We start from the raw sequence: 13,707 nt of genomic DNA on the forward strand, positions 1-13,707 counted from the left end.
TTCTCCCTTACTGGCTTCTTGAAGACAAAATAAAGAAACGTTATTAAGACCCTAGGCAAAAAATGAGATAGAGTCATGGAGTCGCAATATATGTGGACTTATTTTGTAACTGTCAGTTGCGTTGAACTCAAAAAGTCGGTAAGATTTATTGAATAGATGCTGGAGATATATGACAAAAGGAGAGCGTTAAATCCATTTCCCCTGTCTGTCAGTCTGTCTCTCTGTCTTTCTCTCTCATTCTCAATGCAGCCTGTTAGCACAACGGCTACCATCCATAATGTCAACCACCAAAAAGGCTGATGACTCAAGCGTCAACATGAAACCAGGAGAAGAGCTGCTGGTTGGTGTTTCTGCTTTATGCTGCATTCCCCACATCTGCGTGTTCTGCGGAGAACTCATCCTACCACTGCCATCACCCTGCCAACAGGAGCTGAATAAGCAACAGTCTAAGCCCTGAATGTATGACCATAGAAGCCTGCTTCCTGTGGTACACCCACAGAGGACATCTGACTGCATTTATTACCCATATTACCATTTAACAGATGCAATTTTATTTTAAAGAGGAACAGATAGGTATTGTAGGGGTTTTTAGTCTATAAATTCTGTTTGGTTTGGCGTGAAACATAACCACATCAAATTCATAAGAGCGCCTCTCCAGGGGAAAGAGGGGACGATCAGCGCTGTGGAGGCACGTCATCGACCCTGCAGGGATCACATAAAAGACCAATAGCTGTAATATGGACGTCTATAAACCATGGCGGCCAGCCTCTGCAGACAGTGTTTTTGGTCCAGTTCTCTTGCAATATTTTCATAAATCAGCAGAGAACAGGGGTGACATCAAGGTCTGTCCTTACCACAACCGCAGATATGTTAAAAATGTCCAGACAGACATATTGAAGTGTCAGAATGCAGACTATTTGCTGTTTTCATACTCTGCATTTTGTGGGCAGCTTCAGAAGGGCATGCCAGCATGTGGAAGTACATTTGTAATAGGTCTGGGAACAATTTCTATGCACATCGTGGACACAAAACACTAGATACATTGTCTCTATCTTTGCAGAATGTTCTACAGTCAAGTACATTTCAAAGAGGCACTGTTTGGTTTTGAATCTTTTGGAGGAACGTGACTACATCGTCTGCATCTTCTGAAACAACTTTTGCATTTGTGACACTCTAATCAAAGTGGCAAATGAACTGCTGTGGGCCTATTTTATCGTAACAACCCTGATCTGCTTGGCTCTATCCCAAAACAGGAAAGCTCAGGCATGGATGAAGTTTGCCAACCTGGTTGTGTAGTACAGCACATTTATTGCTTTCAGTGTTCAGCTATTAATTCAAGGTGACACTTTTTATCTGTTAACGTTGGTTTAGTCTCAGATGAAACTAGTTTTAATTGATCATTTGAAGATTCGACATTTATGTCCATTGTTGATTGTTTAGCTCAGTGACTGATTTTGCCAAGAGGCGGTGACCAGAGTGGATGTCCGTTTTTCTAAACTGGAACAGCAGCTAATGGACTGGTGCCTGAATGTTAACTGTGTAGGCCAAACTCTGCTCTATGAAGTCTTGTTCTCATCTACAGCCACTGCTGTGCACACCTGTGGTCTCACAAAGATAAAGGTGGCCATGTCAGAATGATCATTTTGGCACGACCTCAGCACAAATTGTCAACTGTTAATCAGGACTATAAATCAATGTTGTACCAAGTGGGAATTCCTGTAGCTGTTGTGCTTTGCTGGGGCCGATGCCAGTGTGTGTGGTCATTTTTGATTGGTCGGTGATGGCAAACTCTGTTCATGGTCAGGATAAAACTGAAAGAAGTCTGGGCCTGATGGGGTGGAGGGTTTTTGGAGGGGAGTTGGAGTGGAGCTGGCTCAGAGATGGTGGACTGAGGAGTTAGCTGTGGAGAAATCGCTCCCTTGGGCTTGCTGTCTTTCTCTCTCTCTCTCTCTCTCCCTTACTGGCTCTCTCTATCCATCTATAGGCAACATTCAGGTAGCATTATCTGTTATTTACAATATGATTTGTATCGCCTCATTATAATATCTAACCAATTGTAATGTATAACTGATTGGCTTGTATTATGTTAGTAAATCTTATGTTACCTTGGTCTCATGTGAAGCTCAGCTCATTAAGTAGTATTTGATAACATAAATACTTAAGTACTCACTAACCAAACTGAAGAACCATCTGTAGTTTTACCAACTGGCAACAACAGTTCCATGTAACGTATCCAATCTGTCATACACATTTACTAGGTTAAAGCATAAATTGGGCTAGCCAAACAGTTTTAGCATTAAAGAACTTTACAAAGTTTGTTATCCATGATTTGTGCTGGGATATGCAATAGGATTTATTCTTTTGTTAAACACATTTGTTAATTAGAATTTACAGTCAGAAATGTTTTATATGCCGTAAACGTTGCCTATGTCTATTTTTGTCATTGTTGTAGGTACGCAGATAAGTGTGGGGTAAGTAAATAAAGTAATGCCCCTCCCCCCCTAAATAAATAAATAAATCACTCCAACCTGGTTACACACCAGTTTAATGCAAGTTTGCCAATGTGCAATAATTGGTGACCCTTTCAAAAAGCTAAGAAAGATGATTAGCTTGTACACAGAGACATCCTAGTTTAGGTGAGGAGGCCTTCATGAAGGCCTGGGCTAGCAATGTATAGAAAAGCCTGAGTTGTATGTATCTCAAGGGATTAGACCTAGAAGCCAGCAATGGCTACATCTTACACTGGCTCTTTTCAAATGGATGTAAATCTGACGCTAAGATTGAGTTTCAGCACCATCTCTCCAATAGGCCAAAGTTTCATAAACTTTTATCAGCTACTGGCAACTTAATTCCCCATGAGAGTTTACGAGCCTTACTGGGGTATGAAACAGCACTGGAGAACAGGTGCAAACTAGAGAGCACCCACTCTGAGAAAATAAGCAGAATGCATCTCCAAAAAGACGGGTTTGCATATGAAAGGCAAACCTGGGCGAGGCAGAGTGAGGCATTCACCAAGCAGGTAGCCAGCTTCCAAAGTCTGCTGAAGACTGGCGTGCGCAGCACTTCGACTTTAGAGAAATGCTGGAATAATGTCAAAATGTCCAGTGCCTGCTCATCAAGAGCATTTTGATCAGAATCACACTACATCGCTACCAGAGGGTATAAACAGTGAGGATGACGTGCTGGTGGCCATGCCGACAGCAAACTGATTCGCTCTGCTCAGCACTGACACCACCAGCACCTCTGGCTGATGCTAATGGTGCTTCTCGGCAGCCTCCAAGGGTGCTGCCACAATCCACCGAGGCGGATGGCTTGGCACAAGCCATTAAGGCAGTTCTCATGCCACCACTTGCAGCTGTGATGTGGGCAGTGGTAGCTCAGTGGTTAAAGTGCTTGACTTGCAATTGGAAGGTTGCTGGTTCAAGCCCCACCATTGCCACTGTTGGGCTCTTGAGCAGGGCCTGTAACCCTCAATTGCTCAAGTTGTACTCAGTCATAATTGTAAGTTGGTTTGGATAAAAGCGTCATGAACGATGACTGAACAGTCATAAGCACAGGCTGATGGTGCTCTGGTTGGAGCAGTTGTGTAGCAGCAGCTATTCCACTAATGGCTCTGACCAAAAAGGTAGTCAACTTGTCCTTCAAATGATGGCAGAATGTGTATTAAAAATGTCTAAACTGCTTCATGAATTTTCTGGTGTTAAGGGTATTGTAAACTGGGTATGTGGTAGGGAAAGCTGTTTGAGAATGCATGGCACTGTAGCACCAATGGCACACAAAGCAAACTAGAACCTTGTAAGTTTGAGAAATTCTGCACTTCCTGCCATAAAAGAGGGCTCAGCACTGAAAAATGTTGGTCCTCTTAGGCAAAGACCATCTTAGATGTTGGAATGTGCAACCTGAAGTTACAGATCAGACATGGAGCTCAAATACATTTGTGCATAAAATTCTGAGCTCACAGCTCTTTGCGTTCAGGTCCCAACACTAGGAAGTCTATCAGGAAGTGGACTAACAGCCTTGCAGCATTAAGCTTGTGATGTGCTTTGTGCTTTATGAGCAGACCAAAATTAATTCCCAGTAGTAAGTATGCATTATCTCTTTTTCACAAGTTCAAAGGTCATTTGTGGTGTTTTGCCTAATGTAGACTTAATATTTAATAGTGAAATATTTAGACTTCTGACATAAACCAATCAATTTCTTGATTCAACAGGTTACTGCACTATAGGCAGATTTAATTATTTTTAAAGCACATGACATTAGTTGTTTATGTATTATAAGTGCATTTAGGCTAATGCAGTTCTGGCTGTCGCAAACAGCTGGTTGTGTGTAAATGTAACATGTAGGCAAGAAGTAAATGTTTTTGTTTGAGGCTCAAACTGCAGTTAAAAAGATCTTGAGGAAATGTATCAGATTCTTCAAGACTTCAAGCTAATATGAACATTTCCATTCGTCTTAGTGGTGAACTATGTTGTTTCCTTTATATCACCACTTAAGCCACGCTAAGGAACAAAAATAATTGTTGAAATGAAACTATTAAAAGTTTCTCTTAACAGCATTCTGGGGTCTGATACCGCTGAAGTCATTTTAACATACAACTACAAAGCAAAAAGTGCATTACAGTCAGCCAGGTCACAACCATATTCTCACATCATTATGGATGACTTCCTAGTTTTGGAAAAGAATTTTCCAAATTTTGCACCAGAAATCGTTAAAACTTTGTTTCTTGCACTGCCTCCGGCTAGAGCAGGGAGGAGCATGGCTGGAGCAGGGAGGAGCATGGCTGGAGCAGGGAGGAGCATGGCTGGAGCAGGGAGGAGCATGGCTGGAGCACGCTAATCACATGTACATGACATAGTGACACTGCTGTGCACATCTATTATCGGCAAGCCCCTATTGGCCAACACACATAGGATAAACCTTTCCTTTTCAAATGGGAAAATGAACCATTCTAAGGTAATAGAAAACATCATTTTTGGTTTTGTTTATGTTTAATCTCGACAGTAGTATTTTCTTTGTTGAGTCACTGTTTGTTATAATATTTCATAACATTAATTTATCTCCCAATTTATACTGTAGATGTAAATATTGTCTATCTACATATATTCATTTGTGAATCTATTTCACATGCTGATTGATTTTTAAAATATTTGTAAGATTTTCATTTACATTATTTTGTCATCCGTTTACTCTGTTAACTCAAGAATTGTTCTTGGGTATTAAACTAATTGAAGCATTGTTCTAATGCAACAGAAGCTGGCCTGTTTGCTTATGCTTCCTAGTGTCCAGCAGCAGGTTTTCAGAATAAGCACATCTCCTGTATTGTTGATGTGGTGTGTTCAGCTTGGTCAGACTCTTAGATTGTCTTCCTTTGTGTCTATCTTGACCTCACTTATTTTATTTTAGAGATGGGTGTTGAATTCCCTGTTCTTGACCTAGAGGCGTGAAAGCGGCATGGGCATTTTAAAGACAGGGGTGCATTATGCACTTCTGATAGACCTCGCAACACAGGGCTGGGAGAAGAGCCAGACAGGTGGCCGGCTTGCTGATACTTCAAATTTGGACTTTCAGTGTCTGAAGAAACACCGTGTGCTACATTTCCGAAACGCGGTGCAAACCCAGCCACAACACAACGGACGTGTTTCCGGAGGACACACACAGGGGATGGACCCCTATGAAATAATTACATTTGTGATTACCACTGTTATATCGTTATACTGGTTACACTGATACAGAATGATCAAGTGACTTACTCATGTTCTGCATTCTTGCATTTTTACTGTTTCTAGGTTGTACAGAAGGCAGCCTTGAAGAACACTAATAAAAATCCCATTTAACACGTCTAAGTTTCTGACTTAGCTATAATACATAGTTAGCTAGCTTGCTCCATGCAGTGTGTTACTAATTTATCAAGTTATCAAGGTTGAAAATTTAGCTGGCCTGCTAAAATAAATTGTTTTGACAATCATACAAAATATGGTTTGAAATCAATAATACTCTAAATGTACAGGAATATCAGTATAAAGGCATATAGACAGAAACTGAGTTGTATTAGACAGTATTAGATTGAACTGGATTGTAAAACAGTAACACTCTGAATGTAGGTAACTAGATAGCCAGTTCTTTACTGACAGGGTCATATTTATTTTTATGTTAAATGGGATTTTGTTTGATCAGCGTTATTTAAGGCTGAGTTCTTTATAACCGAGCAGTAGAATCACACACAAGAATGTGAAGCACGAACAGCCCAATTGTTCATTCTGTGCCATAATACCAACCACAAAACTGGTAATCGCGAGTATAAATTACGTTTCACTCGCTGTTCGGTTGTCCATCCTTTTTGCTTGTCCTCAGAAACGACACTTCCATTATGTTGGGACTGGATTTGCAGCGTTTCTGAAGTTGTATGTGTTTTCTGAATTTGCATTGCGTTTCTGAAATGTAGCGTTTTCCATTTTGAATAAAGTATTTAAAAATATATATATATTTTTTGCATAGTTGCAGCATGCTTTTTTCATTTGCAGCGTGATTGGTAACTTGCAGTGTGATGGGTCTTTATGGCCACCATACTAACAGGATCTGTAGGTAAAACTATGGTGTAGTTAACTAAGTCTAGTTGAGAAAACTACCTCCACATATGTGTACATCCGTGGTCTCACAGAGGAAAGGATGGTTATGTCAGAATGGTCACTTTGGCACTACTCCATCACAAATGACTGTAAATGAATGTTGTACCAGGTGTGAATTCCTGTGTCTGTTGTCCTGTGATGGGGCCGATGCCAGTGTGTGTGGTCATCTTTGATTGGTCGGTGATGGCAAACTCTGTTCATGGTCAGGATAAAACTGAAGGAAGTCTTGGCCTGATGGGGTGGAGGGTTTTTGGAGGGGAGTTGGAGTGGAGCTGAGAGTGGAGCTGGCTCAGGGATGGTGGACTGAGGAGTTAGCTGTGGAGAAATCGCTCCCTTGGGCTTGCTCTGTTTCTCTTCCTGTTTCCCCCTTAATTTTTCTAACTTTTTTCTATCTATCTATCTATCTATCTATCTATCTATCTATCTATCTATCTATCTATCTATCTATCTATCTATCTATCTATCTATCTATCTATCTATCTATCTATCTATCTATCTATCACATTTATGTAGTATTTTCTATGCTGCATCTCTTTTATTTTTAGTGTGATTTGTATTGACTCATTACGATATCTAACCAATTGTAATGTGTATCTGGTTTGCTTGTAATACACTAAGAAATCCTGTTACCTTGGGCTCATGTGAAGCTCAGTTCTTTAGATAGTATCCCATAATGTAAAGACTTAAGTACTCACAAACCAAACTGAAGAACCAACTATAGTTTTTAGATTGCCAACACCAATTCCAAAAGTATTCAATCTGATCTGCACATTTACTAGGTTAAACTGCAAATTAAGTTAACCAAATGGAAAACCTCTGACAAAGCAGGCTATTTGTTTATAAAGATGGTTATGCATATTCTCATGTTTTATGTTGTGCTCGTTAATAAAATTAACTCTTTCTAAAACATTTGTTAATTAGAATTTGAATTAATATATTCAGTTTTACATTAAACCTATTAAAACTTCACCCGCACCTATTTCTGCTGTTGGTTGTAGTTAAGAGGGATAGGGGTGACTAAATACAGAACAAAAACACTGAATAAAAACCCATCAAAGCACGGAAAATGTAGGCTACTATATCAGTAGAGGACTCTCTCTAGGAATATGTATTAGGCCCTTTTGAGTATAAATATCCCAGGACATTAATAGCCACCTTGGCTTGCTTTAGTGTTTGATTTATTCTCAGCACTGCCAAAGGGCTTGCTTAATATCTGGCACTCCAGGACACGTCATCTCCATAGAAAGTGTAGTGTGCCCAGGGTGTAAGTAGCTAACTCCAGCTGCCATGGCCAGCAGTCGGCCCTCCTGTTTATTAATGTTCATATGGATTAGAAGGTGGAGGCCAGTGAGACGGGCCTGTCACTGGCTCTGATGGACGGAGAGCTGCTAATTGGCTGGAGCTGGTGGAGATAGCAGTCTTCAGGACAAGCTCTCAGACCTGGTAGCTTCCCTCTATGCCACCAGCCAGTCGTCATACCTTGTTAAAATACACTTTAATGTCTGATGCTTGCTGCGTCCTTCATCCCCTCCATACACCAGCCACCCACAGACCCACACACCCACCCACACACACACACACACACAACTCTTAGACTGCACCCAGGTAGGTAAGCGCAAACCCGGAAGGCGAGGTGTGAATATAAAGTCCGGAGAAAATTGTCATATGGAAACTGGGCTTGTGCAGACCATTTGACAGCAGATTTCTTCATCTTCTATATGCAAATGTCTTTCACAACTTATGATACTCACACGTAATATAATTGCTGCATTAGAGACCTTAAATGCCTTCTCATGGTGTCAGTGGCAACATGAGGGGCCTTTTTTATTTGAGCTGTTACTTATTTTATACATGTACAGAGTTTGTATGAAATTTATAATTAGGCATTTTTTTATGTGCTTATTTTTGCAGCCCTTTAATACAGGGAAACACCACCTTTAACTTGGTGGTCGATACTGTTGAAGAATTGGATGTGGTGTCATTCTGTTCTGACAGCTAAGACACATCACATAAGCTCAGTAAGTTAATAATAGACTATTCTGATGTGGAAACGAAACACTTCTTTATCTCCTTAGACTTCCACTCCATTTAACGTTGTTGTCAGTTGGTGAGTTACAGCAATTTGTCTCTCATTAGTACCGAAGTAGCTGTGAGAGAGATTGACTTTATAGACGGGCTGCTAGCAAGGGAGATGATTAAAGAAGCTCCTTCTTTCAGAATGTGGCCTTGGAGATCCTTTTCCTCTTTTGTGAGAGCTCTAGTAGGGGAGGGGTGAAAGGTTAGGGACAATTTGGGCTCAGGCCATGTTCAGTGTGAGGGTCACGACCTTTGAACCATCAACAGCACCCCCTGCGTCAAAGCTCGATTACTGGTTGGTGCACAGTGTGTAAGAAGATGTTTGTTGGGTTGTGCAGTGGTGCTATGATTATCTAGCCACAGATCTCAGTCATATAAAAACACATCCTTAGGTAGTGGCACTATGTTATTTTAGCTTATGAGATATTTTTCAAGGTTCATGACATGTTATTCACTCTTTTTTTTAAAGATAAATATTGTATACTTTCCTGTTGCCAGTTGAGATGATGGGGTGGGGAATTCAGGCTAGGTGCAGCACGTCATCCAAAAAGGTCGCGTAAAAACACTGGCTTAAAAAAAAAGAGAGTGAGAGAAAGAGAAAGAGAAAGAAATAGCATTCTTCTTTATTCTGACAGAATACCTGCTGAGATTGAATCTCCCATTTGATGAGACTTTTATCGCATCATGTCTCATTAGAGCCTGAAATCTCTCTCTCTCTCTTTCTCTCTTACTTACTCTCTCTCTCACTCCCTCCCTTCCTCTCTATCTCTGCCTCCCTCTGTGCTGTTAAGGAGAGTTATTGCTGAAGAAATGAATCACATATTGTGAAGAATTACTTTGATTAATTGCTTTCATATTTGATTGCTTTTTCTCTGTTGGTTCTCTTTATTTTGCGGGGCCAGGAACCTGCCAGGGCTCATTTGGTCCCTACTGAGCGGGTCTTATCTTTCATTATCTATATCACGGTTCCAAATTCTTAAAAGCACTGTAATGTTAAGATCATCTCAAGTCCTAAGAAGCATGATCAAATTGCTAGCCTATCAGAACATGGCCAAGCAGCTGTGTGCTGGTGGCAAACCGGGACATGACGACTTTTTTTTTTTATGCTTTGTGCTTGACTGTGGAGTATCCTTATCCATGATTGGTGAATTTAAATAAAAAACATAGCAAGCCCATATCCTCTTAAGTAAACATGCTGTGTCACCCTAGCTGTGTGTCAGCCAGGAGCCTCAAATTCTGAATGGCTTCATTTAGTATAACCTTATTAATATGCTACTTCTCAGCTATTGTTTCAGATAAGGTCCATTTCTATTCTAGGTTGACAACGACCCAAGGGAATGGATGAACACAAAGCTGTAATGGGTTGGGGGAAAATGAAGTAATATTATTTAGAGTATACATTTGAATAAGATGGCACAAGCCAATTAGGTGCATTGTTCTCGTGGTGCATTTCATTAGGAATGCACAAACGGGCTCCTTCCTAAGCCTGCATTGTGTTGGTGAAACTTTTTTTTTTTTCATTAAAACTTCAAAAACGTGCAGTCATGCATTGTGGTGGTGTGCTCAGTTGGGGAATGGCTGATAAGATGGGCCATCTTCACAATATTCATGAGCCACTCGGTTAACATGCACAGGTAGCTGCACTGTGGAGCCAATATGCTTGTTGTTGCTGACATTTACTGGGAAATTGGTGGGCAGTTGCTGGGTGTTGCTTTTAATTGGATGCGCCTTGGCTCTGAAGATATAGATGGGTACGTTAGCTTGATGGAAACGAGGATGGACTGCGGAGAAGGGAGAGGTTATAGTGGCACTTCCGGCGGCTCACACAGCTGTTACGTAGAGCCACCATTTTAGACCGTTCAGTTTCTCTTGAGGGCCCAGTCGAAACTTTGAAGAAACAGCATTTTATTTATTTATTTAGCCTAAAGCTAGGTGGGTGTGTGTGTGTGTGTGTGTGTGTGTGTGTGTGTGTGTGTGTGTGTGTGTGTGTGTGTGTGTGTGTGTGTGTGAAATTGAGTTCCCAACAAAAAAAAACCACTGGCAAGCCAGTGGTCTCATTAAACTGCTATTTTGCTGGCGATCACTTGGTGTGTCCACACATACACACACAGAAATGCTCACACACTGGAGGCGCAAGCATGATGAATACACATAAAGTAAAACGGGATCCTGATCCAGGCTGTTTGTTTGCTGGTCTAGACCAGATGAAACTCTTCTGGAACATGGTGGTCAGGATCATAAAACCTTCTGCTACACCCTTCTGAAGCCCAAAGACCTGGTTTTTACAGACTTGAGGTCAATGCTTTGGGCATGGCTTTGATGCTGTTCATACACTGGTGTGTAATAACCATTTAAACAGTGACCTGAACTGAGTTTAACTTCTTAAGTATCTGTAAAGAGATATTTCTCTGTGCTAATGATATTTCATGTGAACAGGTGATAATGCAACTGTGCCCAATGGACACACCCAGTGCATATAACCCCCCCATGCGTGTTTTACTTTTGTTTTGTGCTTTCTAGCTAGCTCTCTTCTGTGCTCATTGGTTGACCTTATTCTAACATGGAGAACAAGAAACTCCTTTTTTTTTGCGCTCGCGTCTCTTTTTTCGTGCTCCCTGCCGACTTCACAAGCGCGAGTTTCCATACGACTGGATTTAAATCAGCCCCCCGATCAAACAAGCTTCGTTCGGCATCGGCCCCCGCAACCTGACGGGATATTGCACAGAGGGAAAGAATGGTGGCGATCAGGCGGCCGTGTTCTGTGGCATTCGCGGCGTTTATGTTTGTGTTAGGACCTGTTAGGGTTCCGAGGGCGCTTCCGGGCTTTGGGGGTACCAGGTGGTTTTCGAAGGGAGCACCGTGCCAGGTTTGTAATGGAGGTGCGTGTTCAGCTCATTTCTCTGGCATGTAGCTCACACCGGGGCCATTCTGTTGCATAGCTCGTTCCAAGGCTGCAACCTACTGTTGGGCTAAACCCGTTCTGTGTGCTACACAACACAGCCGTGGGATGCCGTGCAAGCTGTTTTTCTTTTCTCTGGTTAATTTCATATTTAAAAAAAATTAAAAATTAAAAAAAAAAAAAAAAAGACTATTTACTTCTCGGCTTTTTTGCACATATCGCTGCCTGGATCTCGGTGAGATAAGCTATTATGGTTGAAACAGCGTGCTACCACTCAGTGTCAAGCGCTGGCCACGAGAGCTATGCTGAGATTGTCATGGTGTCACCTCCGTCTCGCCCCACAGGTTCAGATCTCGCCCTTGGCTTCGTAGAGACGGAGGCCATCAGATTGTCTCTGCCTGAAGTGAATGCCCAGACAGATGTGCCCATGTCCTTGTGTTGTGTGAAGTAGCTCAGGAATGACAGACACGCCGTGTTTGCAGAGATTTCAGACAAGCTAGGTCAGGGCAAAGCCTGACTCTTGGATAAAACCTTGAGAGAACAGGCTCTGAACTGAAAGAGGGCCATTTTCGCCTCATCCTCTCTGTCATGCGCACGGGACTCGCAGCACGGCTAATGCAGGGCTACGGAATAACGGTTTCTCACTTAAAAAAAAAATCTCTCTCTCCAAGGCACCATGGCGGCAGTGACCCTCATACTCAATAGGAATGTAAATGAATATGGACAGCAATTCGAAGTGCAAGGTATAGGCTACAGAAATGAAAAGTGACCTCAGGTGGCCTTATGCAGCTGCTGCCATCAATTCACCTGCTGCAGAGAGTCTCCCCCCCCCCCATTCCCTCTCAGCTCTGCTGCAAAAGTTTGTCCGAGATTTAGGATATCAAAAGTCTCGCAGTGTGGGTTGCAGGGGTTATGGGAAACGGGCGTTTTTTTGAAGCTGTGAAGACTGTTTGGGGATTCGTTAATGGCACAGCAGCAACGCCAAAGGCAGCAGCGTGACGTTCCTTGTTCCTGTTTGTGTGTTCCACACGCGCACAAAAAAAAAAAATGCGGAGTCATGATGACTCAGCTCTGCCTGGAGCAGACAGGGCAGCATGCATCGCCTCTTAATGATCCTCTCTGCGCCCATGCAACCGCCCACCGATGTTTTCTACCCTTGCAAGCGTGCCCATGCTTCAGGAGAATCTCCTGCCGCAACGCGGGCCAGAATTGAGCGGTCAAGTGTAACATCTCTGCCAGGGAGCCTTCTTAAACCAACTCTCCTGAGCTCTGTTAGAGTTGCAAACTGCTGAGCTCTGCTGTGGCACTTTGAATCAGCCGATGGCTGGTCTGAATTACAGTGACTACAAGGATTATATGGAGGAGAGTCTTACAATGTACTTAATATATTTCATCTTATACCTAATATATTTTATTTATTGTTTGTATTTATTTATATGTAGCATATACATGTTGTATATACTATATCTGTTGTATTATACAGCTTACATATTAGCTGTCCTTTATGCCTTGATGGCTGTTCAATGTCTGACGACAGAGCTAACAGAACTTCTGGGGGCTTGAAAATTTTGGGTGGCTGACAACTTTCAACTCAGTGAGACAGACGTGTAAAAATCCCTGCAGCACTGCTGTGCCTGATCAACTTGTACCAGCTCAACACCCACAACCATACCACTGCTATGTCAGTACCACTGCCGTGTTGAGAATGTCTTGGCACCCAAACAATATCTGGTCAGGAATGGTCACAAACTGATCAGCGATGCTCAGGGCAGAGGGGGGCTAACAGATCGTACACACCAACAGGGCTCCAGGCTGTAAAAGGTGCTTCTGTGGGAGGGGCTTGTAACGTGTGCGGTAGCAGGCGGTACTGTTTGTCTGAGCTACACGCTCTCCAGCCCATAGCAGTGAGGTGCACTGACAAACCACCAAACCTGTGTAGCTAGATAGACTACAAATTACCCCTCTGATGAAACTTTGATCTGGTCATGGTGGGCTTGCTCTCACCCCCCGACCTGCGGACAGGCACCAGAACCCTCTGGCACCATGAGGCTGAAGAAGAAAACAGCCTAGCTGATAGTATCATGCTGGCCTGGCTTTCTGACCCTT

This window comes from Electrophorus electricus, chromosome 17 (genome assembly GCF_013358815.1).
Source record: "Electrophorus electricus isolate fEleEle1 chromosome 17, fEleEle1.pri, whole genome shotgun sequence".
NCBI classification, from domain to species: Eukaryota; Metazoa; Chordata; class Actinopteri; order Gymnotiformes; family Gymnotidae; genus Electrophorus; species Electrophorus electricus.